Source organism: Falco biarmicus, chromosome 5 (genome assembly GCF_023638135.1).
Source record: "Falco biarmicus isolate bFalBia1 chromosome 5, bFalBia1.pri, whole genome shotgun sequence".
NCBI classification, from domain to species: Eukaryota; Metazoa; Chordata; class Aves; order Falconiformes; family Falconidae; genus Falco; species Falco biarmicus.
In genome coordinates, this window is record NC_079292.1 from 81,032,522 (window position 1) to 81,051,479 (window position 18,958).

Here is an 18,958-nt window from a genome sequence, read left to right on the forward strand (position 1 = left end):
TGGAGATAAAGTCAGAAAACAGATGCTTAGGAACAGCCATTCTCTAACCTCCAGGCATAAGCAATTTTCAAATGCAGAAGCAGGCAGAAGGAGTTTTAAATGGTTTTAAAATAACAGCTCCTTTTCTCTCTTCCCATCTCTCCCCCTGCAACTCAAACCCTTTCAACCACAATAATTTGTGGCAAGGCATCTGTGCATTTGGAAGAAAATGTTAGTGGTGAGGTAGGAATGCACTGCTTGGGCAGGTGATCCCTTATCAGAACTACTACTTGGCAGACCAAGAAACCTTCCTTCAGCTTTTCTGGATGACTCTCTGACTGACATTTATGACTCTTTAATGACATGTTATCTGCTAACGTATGCATAATGATAGGTGAGGCAGGGAAAGGAGTCACAGAAGCCCTATTGTGTACCTGATAGCAAATGCACAATAGGCTTGTAGAAACACTTTTTTTTTTTTTTTTTTTTTTCCCAATAGGGCCTTATCCAAAGCCTTTTGATGTTAATAAAAAGAACCAGCTTTGAATTAGGCACGTATTTCAGTGAATTAGATAATTCTGAAAGAATCTGAAGAGATGTTAACTGTACAATTGGCTGATGAAAGAAGAGGCATAGACTGAAGACCTGGAGAATCTTATTACAGTGGGATCTCTGATATGCCCCATCTGTGGTTTTTTGCGTTGAATTTCAATGTGTAGTTGTCCATCTCTGTTAACACAAGTCTTTCAAATATACTGGCTCTAAAGTAGTCAGGAGAATGATGTTTTCCTAAGGATATCTGGGGAGAAGGTGAACATCTCTGCATCTGTGCTGTCGGGGAGTCACTCAGAAAACATTGCTGATACTTCATGACTTTGAACAGCAAAGCACTGTTGCCTGTCCTAGTCTATGTTTACTTGTACCAAGAAATGTGGTATGGGAGGTTGAAATGTTTTACTTTAGATCATGGTGCTATGAGATTTTTGTTTGTTCCCACAATGTCGTCTGAAAAAACACCTTTTATATAGACATTTGGATCCTTCTCTCACATGCTATAGTAATGCCACACCCAACATAATGCAAAATATAATTATGTGGAACAGACAGCCATCATTCCTCTTACATTGTCAATATATACAAATACAGAAAATTTATTTGCACAAGGATTGGAACTTTGGCTGATATTCCATGCAAGGTGAAACAGCTCCAGGAACAGTTTGAGAGCAAAGTAAACCACCTCAGGGCTATACCTTTACAGGGAAGATAAGGGTGTGTCCCAAGTAGTGAGTTTAAATCCTTGAGGAAGAGGATGGACTTGAACCTAAATCTCTTATGTCTTGGCAGATTTCCCAGTAAAGATAGTCCCTTCTCTCTTCAGTTAGTATGTGTAACTAGTTTTTGTTATTTGCTTAAGCAAAAAAAGTTTTATCAGGCTCTATCTGGGATAATCAAACTGGGTTTTTTCTCAGAAAATATTTAGCCCAAGATTTCTTCATATAACACCCCAAAACCAGAGTGTTTAGGCTTGCATTTCCTATGTGTTAATTTCCATTTTTTCTCTAAATCTGTTTTTGCTACTAGAGTATTCAAATGAATCTTGTTAATGCTCTGTCCTCTGAGTATTTGCAAAACAGCTCATGAAAGAAGAGTGTCTCGCTGTCCATCAGCCTGGTGTAATTGTACCAATCTGTGGGGAATTGGGCATGGACTTTACTGTCACCATGGCCACATTAAGGCAGTGGGTTAGAGTGAGGCTGAACCAGCTGTTCAATACTAGTTGTAAAGACTGTCTGTGACTCTGAGGAATGATTGTTGTTGGCCAGTGTGGCTGTAATGCCCTAGAACATCCCCATTCCAAGCAGTAATAGTAACTCTGACATTGTTTCCTTCTGGATTTTTGGTTGATCCGACTACTCTCCAACACCTTCAAATCAGAGATACCTTCTTCTGCCAGCTGCATTGCATAAAAAGTTCCACTCTCTATGTGGCCCCTGAAGTCCAAAATAAACATACAGGAACATAAACTCTTTCACCTCTGCTGGGCCCAGCACTCAGCAGTCTCCTCACCCCTCCAATGATCAATAGAAGTGGGTGGGGAAAGCAAATACTTCCATCCCACCTGGGATCAGGGACCCCTAAGTCACTAGCAGCCAGAAAAATCACTCATTTTCTGCCAGGCCTTCTTCACCAAAGGGAAAAGCTTTAATTGGGAGCAGTCTCCCGTGGCTTCGGGCCTCTCAGTTAGTCACCATTAACAGCTGGATACTCAACCTGTCAAGCTCTTCCCTGCCAGCCTAACACCTACTGCCTTCAGGTGCTGTAGGGTGGGACATATTAGGAACTCAGCAGCCCATTAATTCTTTCCTGATTTCTGTGGGAGGTCTTAAGAGAAGTTCAAGATTTTCTTCAGAGGCAGCAAGTCTGGGACTTGAGTTCCACCCTCTGTAGCAAGCATGGACCGTGCATAGCAATACTAGAATCTACTTGTCTTTTTATCAGAGCTAAAATGCACTTGTGCTTTAGAATTATATGAAGGCAAGAGTCAAGAAAATGTGCTGGCGCAATGAATATGTGAATTGGGGTCTACAGGTATGTGCAGCGATGGCAACTCAGTAGACACAGACATGGATTTAGAAAAAAGGAGTAAAGATTTTCAGTACAGTCTACAATGCCTTAAGCATTGGGGCATTAAATTTCAGGCACTTTGAAATGGACTATGATGTTGTAAGTTCAGTGCTTAAGTGCTTTCTGAAAGTGTTTCTAATTAGGCATCTAGGAGTTATAGTCAATCACTCTGAGCTGTTTCTCTAAATTTTATTAAGCAGCTTTCTGTATCTTCCTCTTTTGACTGCTTTGCAACTTGAAAAGCACTGTTTGCTCTATGGAACCAATTAAATTGGGTAGGCTTCCCTCAAGCCATGTTATCTGGACAGAAATAGCAAGGCTCTGGCCTCACTTCCTGTACAAGTGCAGTTCTTCCAGTTCAAATCTCCATGGTTTTTGTGCGATGTATTCTAGATAAGAGATTGCAAAATATATTGTATTTGTAGTGTCCATTAAGAGCTATTGAACCATGCTCAGTGAACAAGAATTGCATGATGCAGGAAAATGAGTCAGTGTTGATTTAGTTAAGCATTAAGCTAAGCAACGGAGAGGGAGTGCGTACTCAAAGGAAGAGACAGACAGAGGAACAGAAGTGCCTGGAAATAAAGGGTCTATATCTGTACAAGAAAGTGATAAACAGACTTGGGTTTGGATGCACACTGCTTTTGTACAGGTATCTGTCTATCAAACCACCCATTTTTGTACTTCCTTTAAGCCAGAGTTTGTTTTTTCAAATGCTGAGAGATGATTTTTCTTTTTTTTCACTGCCATTTCCTCTCCCATCTCTTGTGTTTTCTGTGGCAGGGAAATTCCTTGCATGTTATAGATGACTTTGGGAAGAGGGGGCAGCCTTGCACTTCACTCTCTCTATTATTTTCTGACAGCAGTATCTGTTAGGGAATATTTAGGACTCAAAGTTCTTTACCGCACTTTTTAGCATTATTCCCTTAAAACTACCATTCTGATGCAAGGAATAATCTATTAATTTGTGACTCAAATTTGCAGAACAAATATCAGTTTTGATGTCGTGTGTTATGATGCTGATGGAATCCCAGAACTGCCAACAACTGTGAAAGTCATTTAGCTGATAGCTTGCTATGAAGACCTGGCAGGGTTGTAGAATACTGCAGAGTACTTTTTTGGTTACCTCGGAAAAGCCATTTCCCAGGCTTTGCCATCACAGGTCTCCATGGTTTGCGGATGAGCTATATGAATAAGGAGCCAGCACAGAGTACCCACAGAAGAAGTCTCAGGCTGAAACATACTGATTTGCACCACAGAGTGTTTTTATTTAAAGTAGTAAGGGATGGCTGGATGGGGGAGGCAAAGATGTATTTCCTTTCCTTTAACCCTGTAAGTGTTTCACAGTGGACTCGTTCCAGGTTTAATCTGTTGACAGTTTAATCTGTGCTGGGTCAAATGGATTGCATAGTGCTCAGGGTTTTTTGTATGAAGAAATGTTACTCAGCAGGCTCAGGTAGGAATTAATCTGCCTTAGTGGAAGCAGCCCGGTGAAGTTAGGAGTGAAAGCTTCCTTTTATGTATGTGTATCAACCAGTTCTGCTCAACCATGGCACCAGGTTACCTTTTGTGTCAGTCTGTGGTATCTTCAGTTGTCCAGCTGGCGAGAGTCTGTAGGAAGGCTGTGGTTTCATTGCATTTGGACTCTGTGTGTGTATAACTGAGTGTGTGCACACATTCATCCAGGCCCTTGCTCCAAAAATCTTTACACTGTTATCTCTGCAAAGCTTGTTCTTCAACTTTATGGAAAGTTTAATCTGAAAGAGATCCATTTCCACATAGACCCTTTCACTCAAGCTGATTTTGAATGCCTAATCCAAAACTTAACACTTCCAGAACATAAAAATAAAAAGAAGCTAAAATAATCTTATCATTTGAAATATAATAACTTATGGATTCTCAAATTTTATGTCTCTACACCCTAGATAAGAGGAATATGACTTCTTAATGGTGCATGTACTTTGCCCCACACAAACCTACAATGTCAAATGTGGTTTGACACAAACTCCCATTTGTCAGATGTTATAAAAATGTCATACTTTACATTGTTTAAGAACATTTCAAAAAGTAAAATCTATACAGGTAGGATAAACCAAATGCACTTATTCCACAGTTTTAGTCTGCTGCTTTTGAGAAGCATGCCATGCGTTCTATAAACATTCATCATATAATACATTTCCTTTAGTAAATATTTAAGTAGTTATCTAACCTATTCCAACACAGATGTAGCCTTCCCCATGGCTGGTGGGAGAAGATGTTGCTGGGTGTTGCTATACTAAGTGCTATATCAGGTACCCAACCTGCTTTTGCAATAGCAGTGCGTCTGTTATCTAGAATAAATACATGAGTCTGTTAAAAGATTATTTGTATGAAATAAAAAGCTTCAATGATTTTAATTGTATGTTTATGCAGCTCTTGATGATGATGGAAATCTCTTTTCTTAGGCTTTTCAGTGACAGTAGTAATTCCATGTTTAAGGAGAGAGGCAAACTGCACTAAAACACACCAGCAGGGTTGAAAGATGCAGATTTGCTGAACACAGTATGACCTAGCTTCTCAAATCCCATGTTCCCAAGGGCAACATGTTATTGGCATTTTTGGCATTTGTGTTAGGAATATTGTGACTGTATCCTGGCTTTAGCTGTATGTTTGTTCCCCCTGTCCTACGCTTCATTTCACCTCTTTATGTTTAAAGATAGTAAAGATACAGGTATTGCATGAAGCATGTTTATTGGTGGACTGCACAGTCTTCAAAGGAAATTCAGAGAAGGTCAGTTCTTGTTAGCTGTGGAAGATGGGAGATCGACTTTGCTTTCCCCTCTAGTCAAAATATTCCAGAGACTAGAGATCGCTTACAAAAATGTGATGCGTTTGCCTGTGGTTTTATCATGATGTCATTATAGGCTTCATAACAGCACTCCAGTAAGACACAATAATAACACACTTACGCATGGTCACACTCTGTTTAACTTTCAAGTTTATTCTGATTTTGCCTCCAGCACTTCTTCTGTCTGATGCTGTATGATTTGAAAGCATTCCCAATGGGCCAAGAGCAAAGCCCCAGGCTCTGGCATCCCTGGTGCTCTCTGTTCCCTTACTGGTGGTGTCTCTTTAAAGTGAAGCTGATCATGTTCTTTTGATCTGTTTATGACAACAAGTTGGACGTGAAATAATAAACATTGGCAGCTCTTTTCAATAATAAAGGTATCCCAGAACTGACACAAGATCCTATTGGTTTCTTGAAAAAAGGACTTTCCTGTGTAACCTTTTAAAGCAATTTGTCTGTGAGTAAGCATGTTAAGAAATTCTCCTTGCATCTTCCAGGGCTCTCAGGCTTTTTTATGTATTAAGGGGCCTGAGAAGCTTTGCTTTGTTTTTTTTCAAATTCAGAAAAACTTTCAAGAAAGGTAAAAATACCACCACTTTGACTAATTATTTGATATCTAGTAACAGTGTGCGGTTAACTGAGTCTGCACAGAAAAAGTATCTTCACTTTCTTGCTTCAATTTTGAAAGAGATTATTTCTTTACATCTCCTTCCCTGATGGTTGCAGAAATTTACTTTTAACTTATCCACTGACAAAAATACAGTATGAAAAGCACTATCAATGCCTAATGAATATACACAGAACAAGACTGATGTTACTTTTTAAAGTAGAAATTTGGGTTCTTAAGCAGCTCAAAGGGCTTGCATACCCTAGAAAACTTTGTGGTGCTTAAACAGCTGGAGAATGCATTAATTCCAGCCTATTTCTTCCTTTTGTCTCATGACTTGTGTTTTCACGGTTTTCTCATGAATACAATGATTACAACAAGTTGCTGCAAACAACATCTCCTGCCACCATTACATTGTAGTGAAACTGTGATGTTGTTTGGCACAATTCAGTTTTTGGTACATAAGCAAAGATTCGGAAGCAGGTGAATATTGTCTCACAGTGGGATTTGAGTTGGCTGAAGATTATGTTAAATATCAATTTGGAACATGCCCCAAATTCTGATCTTTTCCTTACTGCTTAGGGGATTATTTTTCCCCCCTCACTAGCATTTTTAACACATTTCAAATTATTCCCAAATCCAGGTAATACAAGAGCATTTATGATAACTGTACAAATAATACATCCTGCAATAACCTATTGAAGATTTTCACTTTGACGTATGAAGTGGTTTAGAGAGATTCTGTTAAGATACAGATGTAAGGATGGACTTTATTTTAATGGAAATGTGGGCTTTTCTTTGTTTTGCTGCTTCTTTATCATTGGGATGGCAACACATACAAAACAAGATCGATGCTGGGATGAAAATATTGAAGAACAGTACCGACAAAATGAAAGGTATCCCAAATGTCGTCATGATAGTAGCTTCTCAGTAAATATATAGCTCTAGGATGTACACTGCAAACCAGCACATTAAGAAGCAGCATCTTTATTAGAGAGGCTCTTTGGGTGTTTCTGTAACTCAACAAGGGTATCATGGGACTTTTGTGCAGGAAAAGAACTAGCCAGATGCAGCTGAAAGTAATCACCATGACTGGGATCAAATAGAGAATAAGCTGCATAAGAATTGGATGGTGTTGCTGATAGAGCTCTCACTAGCAGGATGTTCTGTTTTGATTGTGGCATGGATTCACAGTGATAAACTGATGACCAAGCTATGCAAAACCACAGTCAGCATTAAGGCAGTGGTACTGTCATAAGTGGCACTTATGGGAACTCTGTAAGGTGTCATGATTCTGGCTGTCCCATATAGCAAAAGGAGTCACATGTAGGAAGAGGAGTAACATGAGGAGGCAGAATTATCAGTTCCTGGATCTCTAAAGGTTTCCGGCCATAATCAGATTTGTGAGAAGAGAGATGACTTGTGATCCTGCTATAGGGCACAATGACCAGTGAAGAAGAGCAGAAGTATGTGAAAAGATGTTCATGGATGTAACATGCTGAGCTTACTCTTTCTGTGTTTTGGAAAGTGTTAGCCATAAACATGCTTCTGCGGTGAGGATTGCATGGTTGCTTCCAAATCATCCCTGACTGCCACCGCTCTCATGAGTCATGAGAGGTGTCATGAGAGGTGTCATGAGTCAATTCAGATTTGGAAAATGCCTGGCTGCCAGCACTAGAAAGGGTGTGATGCTGGGGCATGACTGGGTGCTCGAGTGTGGTCTGCCGAAGTCCGGGTTGCAGTCAAGTGTGGTGGTCCTGGCTTATGGCCCTCACCGCACGGGTTTGCCTCTGCACCACAGCACACTACCTACCCTGTCGTGCCGAGAAATCACTTCCATAGCCATGCTGTAAACCCCGACAGAGAATCTTAAAAAGGGACTGCCAAGAAAAAAGGGCGTGTGAAGAGGCTGATGATTTGAAAGATGGCTAGCTAGCTTTGTCTGAGACTGTAGCCCTCTGAGATAAAGTCTGGCAGGAAAACTGGCTTGATAATTTTCACCTCTCCACATTTCCCACCTCACAACTCTTCTGCACTCATTCTGTGGTGCCCTGTCCCCTCGGTTGTGCCAGCTCAGCCCTTCATGCAGCTGAGCCTGCCAGCTGGAGTGCAGGCTTCCTTAATGCTCTGGATTTACAAAAAAACAGTGATGAAATGAGAGAGCTGGCATCTGCTAATGGTTCCCCATGGAACAAAAAGTGTTGGTCTCTCCTGTGAAACGACAGGGCAATTGGAGATCTTTGTCCTGTTGGTTTGGACTGTGTGGAGAAGCCCTACCTTGCATCTGCTCCTGACCAACCTGAGTGTCAGGACCCTGCCAGTCTGCTGGCAGACCTTCCCTCCTCCACAGCAGAAGCAGGATGGTGTGCTGGTGTTGTGGTACCGAGGACTGGTATCCAGACCCCTACACTGCAGTGGGGGCTTCGGTCACAGCAGAGCCAGGGCAGTAGGTGTGGAGTGTGCCTACTTTGTGTTTGCGAGTCAGGTATGGATTGTGCCATGGACTCACCCAGTTAAAACCTGGGTATTTAGTTGGCAAATGTCCTGCTTTGCTTCCATTGACTTAAGTGGTGCAGCCCCCGTGGGCAGCGCTGGTACAGGTGAGGGTCCGACCCTGTGTGCCACCCACTGCTTGATTCAATTGCCCAGTTCACAGCGCCTTGTTTTTCTCGCTCCAGCTTTCCACCTCCAGTTTTATGCTTTCTCTGAAGGCAGTGCTGCAGTCTGCCCCACACATTTCCAGGTTTATTCCTGGTTGCAGTTGGTCTCACCAAGTAGGAAAGTATGAATTTGCAACCTTGTGGTTATTTTTATATAAGAATGTCTTAATACATGGTGGATGTTTGAGTCTAGCTTTCGATGTTTTTCAAACGGTGTCTGTATTTTGATTTTTAATTTGCCTCTGAGCAAGACTGTCTACAAACACTGGCCAAATCTACCTATCTGGGACCTGGAAGGGGTCCCTGGAGAAAGCACTTCAAGTCATTTATTCAGCTCTGGCTGCTTTTACATTTGGCTTGAAGTCTGACAACTTTCCACCAGACCTGCAGCGTAGTAAAGCACATCCTCTCTATGACAGCAGTAGAGCCAAGGAACTAGCAGGTTGCAGGAGTGAATGCTATAAAACAGATGTTATTAGTGGGCTTCACCAAGGGTGGGAGGCTGAGTACAGTAGCCCTATTACAGCCTCCAAGGTGGGCCACAAGATTGCTGTCTTATGAGCAAGCTGTGCCTGCAGTATTTGGCTCAGCATCGCATCCTGAAAATTCCAATGCTGAGAAGCACTTTTGCGCTATGAGTAAACTGTAAGCTAGATTTGAAAGGAAAGATTTTGATTAAAATCAGCATTTCAGAGCCTTCAGCTGGCAGCTGGTGTGGTGTTAAGGATGGACATCGTTGGAGACTCCTGCTGTAAAGAGGCCCCATGTCTGAGTGTTTAAAACCAGGTTCCATCCAGTTGTGATGGTGGTTTTTAACAGTCAGAGGAAAAAAAATATTGCTGCATATTTACACATAGGGACAGATTCTGCTCCCATTAAAGCCAATGGCAGAGTTCCCGTTGATTTCCATGGGTGCCTGCCTCAAAATGTTTGAACAGTAAATATATTCTTCTGGGTGGGAAACCAGGATAGAAATCCCTCTCACAGCCTGCTCCCGGCACTGCAAATGTCAGGGTTTTTCAGTGCTAGGCTCAGAAATACTACTAATTTTAAAATCCTTTTAAACTTCAACCACCGTATGTGGCCTTACTTCACAGCTGTCAATCAGAATCAACAGCTGGTATTATATTAGTCTATATTTACCTCTATTCTCCCTGTATGTAGAATTATTTCATTTTTATAAATATCAAATACATCAGAGTAATTGAGAATTGTAATATTAGATACAAGCATTTGCTCCCCAAGTGCTTTTAATAAAATAATAAATCTTGATGTGCTTTAGTTTCATTGACACTAGATGAACTGATCTGGTATGGATATTTTAGTGCTATGGCTTATGCTCTATATGCATTTCCCAAAGTGTGTGCATTGCTGTGGGCATGTAATTTTTGTCTCTGTCTCCACCTCTGGTTTGATTGAAAGCTTTAGAAGTCCATGATCATCTGGAATTTTTAGGGATATAACATACAAAATTTACAGAAAACGATTTATTAAAAAAAAAAATCCCTAGCTTATCCCTAGAAATTTGAGACAAAAGCCTTTCTTTAACATCTCTGAAAGCTCTTTAATGCAGAGCATTCCTTCATAAACTGTTGGCTTTGTGTTAAACCTGTAATGTATATATAGATTTCTGTTTCCAATAGTTTTCAGAGCTGTGTACAGTCAACTCAAATTATCCAGAGCCAAAACTTCTGGCAAATTACTGTCAACCTGTATCAACATTTGCATCAATAACATTTGGTATTGCTTGATGGATGGTCTACATCCAAGCTTTGGAAATGGGTATGGCGTCTGTGTGTTCACTGTGCTGTTAACTGTGCTGTCTACTAAAGACTGCTTCTCTTTGGCAGTCAGTGCTTCCTAAGGGTATGGTTGCATGATGCACAACCTGCATATCCCAAAGTTCTTAGTCCAAGTAAACTATAGATATTTTCTATGTTCTGAAATACATGGTAAGAGGACAAAACGACTGTCCAAAAAGGACAGAGAAATAGATGAGCAATGGTCTTTGATTACCAAGGTAATCAGAGAAAAAAAGAAAGAGAAAAAGAGTGGGGATATTAAAAAGAAAGTAAAAGAGAGGAAGAATCAGAGAAACAAAAGGAAAGTACAAAAAGCAGGTAACCAGTTCAGTTGACATTCCTGTGCTTCTAATACCACTTAGGTATCAACCCATTCTTAAGCCACACACAGCTGATAGTAAATTGCACCACCTGGAAATAGCTTTGAAAATGCTCCTCACTCTTTTTTTTTTTTTTTTTTTTTTTTTTTTTTTTTTTTTTTGGTGCTAATGGAATATTAAACAAAGTTTTGAGCCTGTGCAGACATTCTTAAATAGCCTGTGCCCATTACTTGTAGAGTAAAATCAAACACCTACACAAATCCATGATTTCGCAAGCCTTTTCTGGTTCACTGCAATTAATTTGGCTACTAGATCTTATGTCTGATGGAGCCACTCTGTTAAAATAACAGGATTGTTGGGGGTGTACCTACATTTATGTGTTATTCTCTTGTGAGAGAGGAGTTTCACATGCTGAAAGATAATGGATCTTATGGAAACCTCCCAAAAAGAAAGAGTGAAGAATAGAAGAAATCAGAGCAGAGCAGCAGAGGCTTTCGTTGCCCACTGCGTCTTCCAAGTCAGCTTTTACTCATGTTGGGATAGCTGCATTGTGTGCAAGGATGATTGCAGCCAAAGTAGAGACAGTGAAACCTGTTTCTCCCAGGTTTTGGTGTCCTAAAGGGCAGAGGGTTCCCCCCGTGGGGGCTCACGCACTCCTGCCCTGCTCATTCACAAAAGGGAGACCAGTGACACTGCCCCCCACTTGTTTTCTCAATACAGACATGAAGGAAAATTTATGTTTCTCTGCAGCTCCAGTGCTTTTACAATGAACTGATGAAGTAAAGAACTCACCTAATTTGCAATGCATAAGCAATGATCTACTAAACATACACTTTGTGTTAGGGATGGCCCCCTTTACAATTCAACTCATGAGACCAGTGTCTTCAAATGTTTTTTCAGTATTTTGCAGAGTCACATTCAAATTTTCTTCCATCAGTAACTGCGTGCTGTCAGTAAAAATAACAAGATAACCTAGAAGGAAGAAAAGCTCACATTTATTTCCTTACTTTGGCACAAATTACTCACTAGTCAGAATTTTTGAATCTCTTCACCTTTCTGAGGTAAATAAATTGAGTGCCATGCGTCTTAATATGTATGGGTCTTTCATATAAGATGTTAAAAACTGCATTGTGTAGATAATAAGTCCATTGATGAGGGACCAGACTGGGAATTGGCTGAGCTGGGTTCTCGTGTAGGTTCTCTCTCTGAGAGGCTGTGTGGGGTTAAGAAAATTGCTGAGCCTTGGAGCCCCCATTTGTGACAGCCCCTCTCCCAGTAAAGAACTTGAAGGGTGTAGAGGTAAATATCACCACATACAGAGGTTGTCAATGACAGTGACCTGTCCTCCTGTGTCACTGTACAAGAAAACAAGGCAGGATTTGGGGGGATTTTTTTTCTTTCTGCTTGTCTTGGTCTTTCTTCTTTTTAATCCTGATTTCTCATCGGTGTATTGGTTTATAAGTGTACTGTACTCATTTCCTAGTGTCCTTGTTTCTGTGGGTGGTGGCAACTTGATGTGAGAGCCACTGAGGTGGCAATCAGTATCAGTCTGTTGCTGTTTTGTTACGGCTGACAATCTGATAGCTAAAATAAAAGGTATGTGTTAAACTATAGAAATAATGGGGGGTTTGGTTTGAGGTGATACTGAAAATGAGATCCAGTTTTAGGTCTGCCTGAAATTTTTTACTTTTAACTTCTTTTTATCCAATTTTGCTTTTTTAAAAGTGAAAAAGTTTAGTTTGAAATGAAACTTAATGTTTCAATTGGCGTTAGTGCAAAACATTTCAACTTTCCTACATTTAATTTTTTTTTAATCAATAGTGTTTGTGAAATTCAGCACAACTTCATGAATGGTTTCAGCCTTCCCAGAACTGCACAGTTCTGTGAACGAGCAATTTGCCAAAAAGCAAAGAAATTGATCTACTCGGTTCTATTTATAAACCAAAACTTTAAGAATTCATCATTGTTTTACAAAAGCTTATTTTGCAGACCTGTCTCTCACTGAATAAATTGGATTAATTTTCAACCTTGTACTGTGTCTGTTCAAAATAACAAAACCAAAAATCCTGAATGTTTCTCATAGTTTTGAATTTGTTTTCAGCTGTGGTAATTACATGTCATGCTACTTGTTGTCTGCGTTGATGTGGATATTTTCTACGCTCTGTATGGTCCTTCATAAGTGAAAGGGCTTTAGGCTTATGTAACATAGCTTCAGATTTTGCTTCCCTGTTTTCCCTTTCTCAAGCATTTAGCTTTTCTGACTGTGCCCACAAAATGGTGACAATGCTGCAAGGTCACCAGGGAACACTAAAAAATCTCCTAGGGAAAGGCAATTGGATTAATACTATGGATTAGAATATATTTGTGCTTGACTGATTTTCCAATATCTTCATTAACAGTGATGTTGATAACATGGCTTTTAATAGCTTTTATAACCACAAATGCAGCATGGAATGAAGCAAATTGGTCATTAATCCCTTAAAAGTACAATTTAATGCAATGCTTCATGACAGGAAGTGAACAGGATAATAAAACCTTTACTGTTTTAAGCCACACTTAATATTTTTATGGCACAGTTGGCTTGACAAAATACTCTTTGTGAGTCATCACTTCAAAGCCAGGTCCTGGGGACCAATTAAAGTTGTGTCTGCAACCCTCATGCATAACTGTGTGTAAGCGTGAGGTATTTCAAAATATCTCTTTCAAGTAATAAGAGTTGTACCAAGATGAAGTAAAAGGGACCTTTTGCTTCAAGCGTTTTAATTTAATATGCCCATGTGTGGAAACACCCTTGGGGAATGAGAAATGGATTTTCATTCTTTGCATGGATCCTACAGTAATTTGCACTGTCAAAATAGTCCGTGGAATTTGTCTTCCAAAAATGATATCCTTGACAGACAAACAACAGCAGGAGAGATTGTCCTTCATTTCAAGATTTATCTTGAAAGAGACCAAAATGCCCCTGTAATGGCTGATTAAAAAGTGAAAAACACAAAAGCAACAGCCTGGCCATCCAGTTTGGAGTTTCTGGGCCAACAAAACCAAATAGATTAAGGACAAATCTGAGCATCTGAGAATTTTCTACTCCAATTTGGTCTGTGCCAATAACCTGCTGTTTGACCAGGCAAGGGCAAGGTGTTTAACCTCCCTTTGGTTGATTTCCACTTTGAATGAGTTGGAAATATGTCTGTGGTGATGTGGTGGTGTGGATATTACCATACACCTAATGTGGATGTTCTCATCTGAATGGCATAGTGAGCGTTTTTGCATAAGTTTTATAGGTTTCTGGAGAATCAGATTGGGTGGAAACTCTTTATAAGTAACATGATGGCTTTCACACTGGAAAAAGTTACATCTGCACTTTTTTTTCTTGAGGATCATCTGGATAGAATCCTATTCGTTGCTTTGCAAACAGTGGGCATATAATGATAATTTGTTGTTGGAGGAATGAGAAAGCAAATCTAGTACTTCCATGTAAGCAGAGAATAAATATTAGATGAGGTGTGTTTTCTGACAGAGACCATGAGTTTGTGGAAAGTTGCTCTCTGCTATAGTTGGATTTAATAGTTTCATTGTGTTTATTCTGCAAACAAAATAGCAAGAGAGAAGCTGTGCTTCAACAACCTTTTAATGAAATACTGATTGTTATTATAACAAATATTGCTGACAGACAAAAATAGGGGAATGACAGGCAGAAAGTGACATAAAGAACCAGAAGAGAGAATAAGATCTGTATTTCCTGGGTTCTAGTCTAGAGCTGTGTTTGTGGGACTGTAACATCTTAAGCAGTATGGTTTCTTTTTTAAAAAATCTACATTATCGGAAAAAAACCAACAAAAAAACCAACAAAATATTGAACTGTTTTAAGATTCATCCACTTCTCCCCACCAGATCATAATTTCTCAGCCACTGATATTTCTTCCTTTTTCTTCCAGAATTTCCTTGGATTTTGATTGTGCAGTTCGTTTGTGAGATGGGTTGGTGTATGAGGACTGAAGAACTGACTTACTACTGTAACAGATTATAGGATTTTTATGTGTTAGTATCCTGACAGGTTTGTAAGAAATGTGCTGTGGGGAAGGAACAGAGATACAAAGAAATGGTATCTGCATGAGTGATAGAAATTTGGGGTGCAGATGCAAATGAGAGTTCACATGACACTCTTTAGGTGTCTGTTTTCTATCTAGGAAGCATTTTTGCAAGAGTGTTTCTATGAATAACCAATTTTTTTTTCTCACCTTCCTTCTCCTTACATTTTCTAATTATCTGACCCTTCCATTCCTTTATCCTGTATCTCCATTTAATGCCCTAGGAAGATCCTGAGGGCTTGAAAGTAGACAGTTTTGGTAAATGTTTAGCAATGGCTCGTGCAGATTTCTGAATCCGAGGAGGTTCAACCCGTGGGAAAGTTTCAAGTCCCATTTTAGGACTAAGCTCCAAGTATTGTTAAATGGCTGAGGTTAGAAATAGTGGGAAAAGAGTAAATAGATGCAGAGCTGCAAGTCAAAACTTTACACCCTTTCTTTTCCCTCTCCCCACAACCTTGCCTCATGCACTGTTGTTATATGAGTCAGTCTGTTTCTCCCTCTGCAACCCCCCTCTAAGTGGGAAAGTGGATCTATAAAAACTAATAGAAATGAGAGGGGGGGGGAAAAAATCCCAACCAACTCTTGATCTTCAGACTCAGAAACTTTGACTGAGAGCCAAATATTTCAAACAGCAGCCCTTTCATAACCGGGAGAGCTAGTGCTAGATCTGCTGGGTATGCAGCGTGACCACATAACGCTCAGCACATGTCAACGTAACTGATAACCAAATTGTACCTCTCAACCTCCCATACAGCACAACTTTGGCAGGCTGCCAGTCTCTCAGTCCTAATTAACACGCTGCCATGCTATGACTGGAAGGTTGAAGCCACAGGTTTATTTACTGCACAATTAACGGGTAAACATGACTTAATCATAACTTAAACATTCAGCATTTACAAGAAAATTTCAAAATCCTTTTAGGAGCCCTTTTGACCTCAAGTCTCCAAGCAGACCTCTTGTAATGTGGAATTAAACCGCCTGCTCCACCAAGGGACATCGGGGCTCTCTGTGACACTATTGCTTTCCATCCTTGAACAAGTTAAAATCAACATCATCTTAATAGACATTCTTGTGTGTGGCTCATCCCAGTGTCAGGGTTCTTCTGAGCTAAATCTGCATCTGATGGCATTGGAAAACTGACTTCAGCGAGGATCCCTGAGTAGCAGGAGATCTCTGTATTGTTCTTGGATCTCAGTAACTCTACTGTGGCCCACGCTGGCTCCTCAGCTTTGACTGAGATGCAGAAGCTTAGTCCTGATCCTGCAGAGACGTGGACACATGCTTAATTTTACATCTTGTGAACAAGCATGTTAACTGTAATAAACTAATAACTCATAAAATTTGGCATCTATGTACTGTTTGTTTATCATGTTTGGAGCTTTAGAAGATAGTTGGCTTACTCAGTTTTAGTTTTGAAGTAGTGTAGAACCCACCAATATAAAGTGACTTCAGCAGCAAAATTCTGTTTGCTTAAGACAACTGGTGCCTCAGTACCCAATTTATGGTTTGTCTGACATCCAAACAGACACGTAATCCTCTCAAGTAGTCTAGATATTATACCAGGGGTGGGGACCAGTCTTAATCTCTGTGGAACCACCACACTATAAAGGGAATTGTATTGTAACATGGTGGCCCACCAGCAGCACCTGCTCCGTGCTGGACCATTCACATGCTCAGAGTTAGGTAGCTATTCCTCATCTCCAGAATGAAGCAGTTTACATATCACTAGGTGTACAGACACCACATTTTGAGAACACCCCACCGCTACCACTGCTAGATGTACAGACATCTCACTGGTATGTGCATAGAAATATATCCCTAAAAAGGATGGGAGAGGAAAAAAGCTTTCCTCTTCTGAAAGCAGAATGACTTGTTGTAAATAAGTACTATCTACTGAAATTTATTACTTTTCAATATGGCGGTATTTTTCAGTGTTGTGCAGAGAAACACATGGCCATTGTTCACTGTGAAAAATACTAACCCTCTTCCACCTGAGCTCCTGATCTTCTAATATTATTTTACTACCAGCACACTGGTTCTGCCATTGTGGTAAATGCCGAGCTGGCCGTTTTACCTCTCCTGCCCCTGATTCTGACTGCAGTGCAGAGGAGGTTCTTTGGGAGGAAAGGAGGTCTACTAAAGAAGGAGTTGCTGATGTCAACTAGAGTGGGACAATAAAGAATTTTAAACATCCATTTAGAATATATTACTGCATTTTACAATCTGTAAATTGTGATACAGAATAAAAGCAATCAAGAGAGAAAGAAATTTTTTTCATATTTTGTTGCTGGAAAGTGCCGTTTGTTAAAAGTCTTGGTGCTGTCGCTAATACCTGGTTTTTTCATAGTCATATGCATTTCTCCTAGATACCAAAAATGCCACCTCTTCTGCCATGCAAGACTTACGTAAGGGCATGTGAGAAGAAAAGTAGATGAATAGAAGCTTCCAGCGCAGTGTGAGGGGAGAGAGCAGAGTACAGTTACTGTGAACTGTCAGGAAGCAGTGCAGTTTAGATGGGCAGAGCTGATCAAAGTGGTCCCTGCATGTAGGGACCTTCCTTCTCCATCCCCCTCCCTGATCCTGAGCTTCTCCCAACCCTTTAAGAGGTGTTTCCTCTTCCAGTTCAGCCCGTGCTAGAAGCTGATATACAGTGGGAGGAACTGAAGAATAAAGGAAGCTTTGTGGATTCGGGACTGGACAATTCATTGGCAAATCTCCTGTGCCCTTCTACTCACTATTCCTGGTGCTGTCTGTGGTGTTTACCACCAGTTTGGAGATGCTCTGTGACATAGCAGGTAACCATTGTGCACTGCACTTCTTCAGATCTGAATACAGAGCTAGTCATGTGAGACTGTCCTGTAGGGGATGAGGTTAAATGAAGAATTAGTAGTCTGGTCTTCTCTTTCCAGCACTGCCATTGACTTGCTTGCACTGAGATGGAAACCAGTTACCCTGACTTCCGTGCTCCTCAGCTTGCTTGTCTGTACAATGGAGCCAGTGGTGCTTATCAAGAAAACATGAGTGACTTGAAGCATTCGTTGTGTTTGGAGAAAGCTTTGGTTTCTTGGATTCAAGGTCCTGTTGGAAGTGTCAAGTAATATTAATGTAAAGAGAATATAGTGGTTTTTTGCTTCTTCTTAATGTGTTATTCACTTCTTGGCTTCAGGAATAATGTGCACATCCTCATGTGTGTCTGTGCCAACACTCCATATTGTGTGTGCCAAGATACGTTATAGTGTCTGTATTTACTATGTACAGCCTACATACCGCCTTTCTGAGTAAGTATAGCAGCAATGTAGTAGGGGAAAGGGGGGAGTATCTGTGTGTCTGTATATAAGATCATATATTTGTACAAAGTGTGTGTCTGAGGGCTTCAGAGACTGAGGGGAGTCTGTGGTTCAGACAGTCTGCCTGTTTTTTTCTTTTTTTCTCTGAAGGCAGCAAAATATGTTGATATGGATTTTTTTTACAGGAGCTTTTTGTGTTTTGAGTTAATATATTTCCCTCACATCAGATCTTGGCAAACATCATTTACTTACTAGTACTGTGAAAGCTGGTTACCCAAAGGCAGCACCATTCCCTGTTGTTTCCTCTTCTTCCAAACTGCTCAGAGACATACTGTAATAAGACTCCTAGTTAAAAACAACAAAATACCAGCATGAGCAGAAAAGTTGAGCAAAAACGCCTGTGCTTATGCCACATGTGTGCTTAAGCATTTAGCTGAACCAGTGAGTTTATACAGCAGAAACACTGCCACTGATGTGCTTGGTGTAACTGTGACCCAGTAATTTCATTTGTGAATTGTGTCCAGTGTGATATTTCTTTTTGATATTCCCACTGGTAAAATGAGGCTTTAATCACAGTGCATATGAAAGAGAGAAGCTTCATACAGACCAGCCTACAACAAAGTACAGATTTTTCATTCATAAGAATAGTGTTTGTGATTTTTTTTTCTCACAGAAATGAAATGCCTGCAGTAAAAAAGTACAGTACAAAGGCAGTGAAATCTTGACTGTTGGAAGTTGCAAGGAATGACCTCTTTCTTCCCCT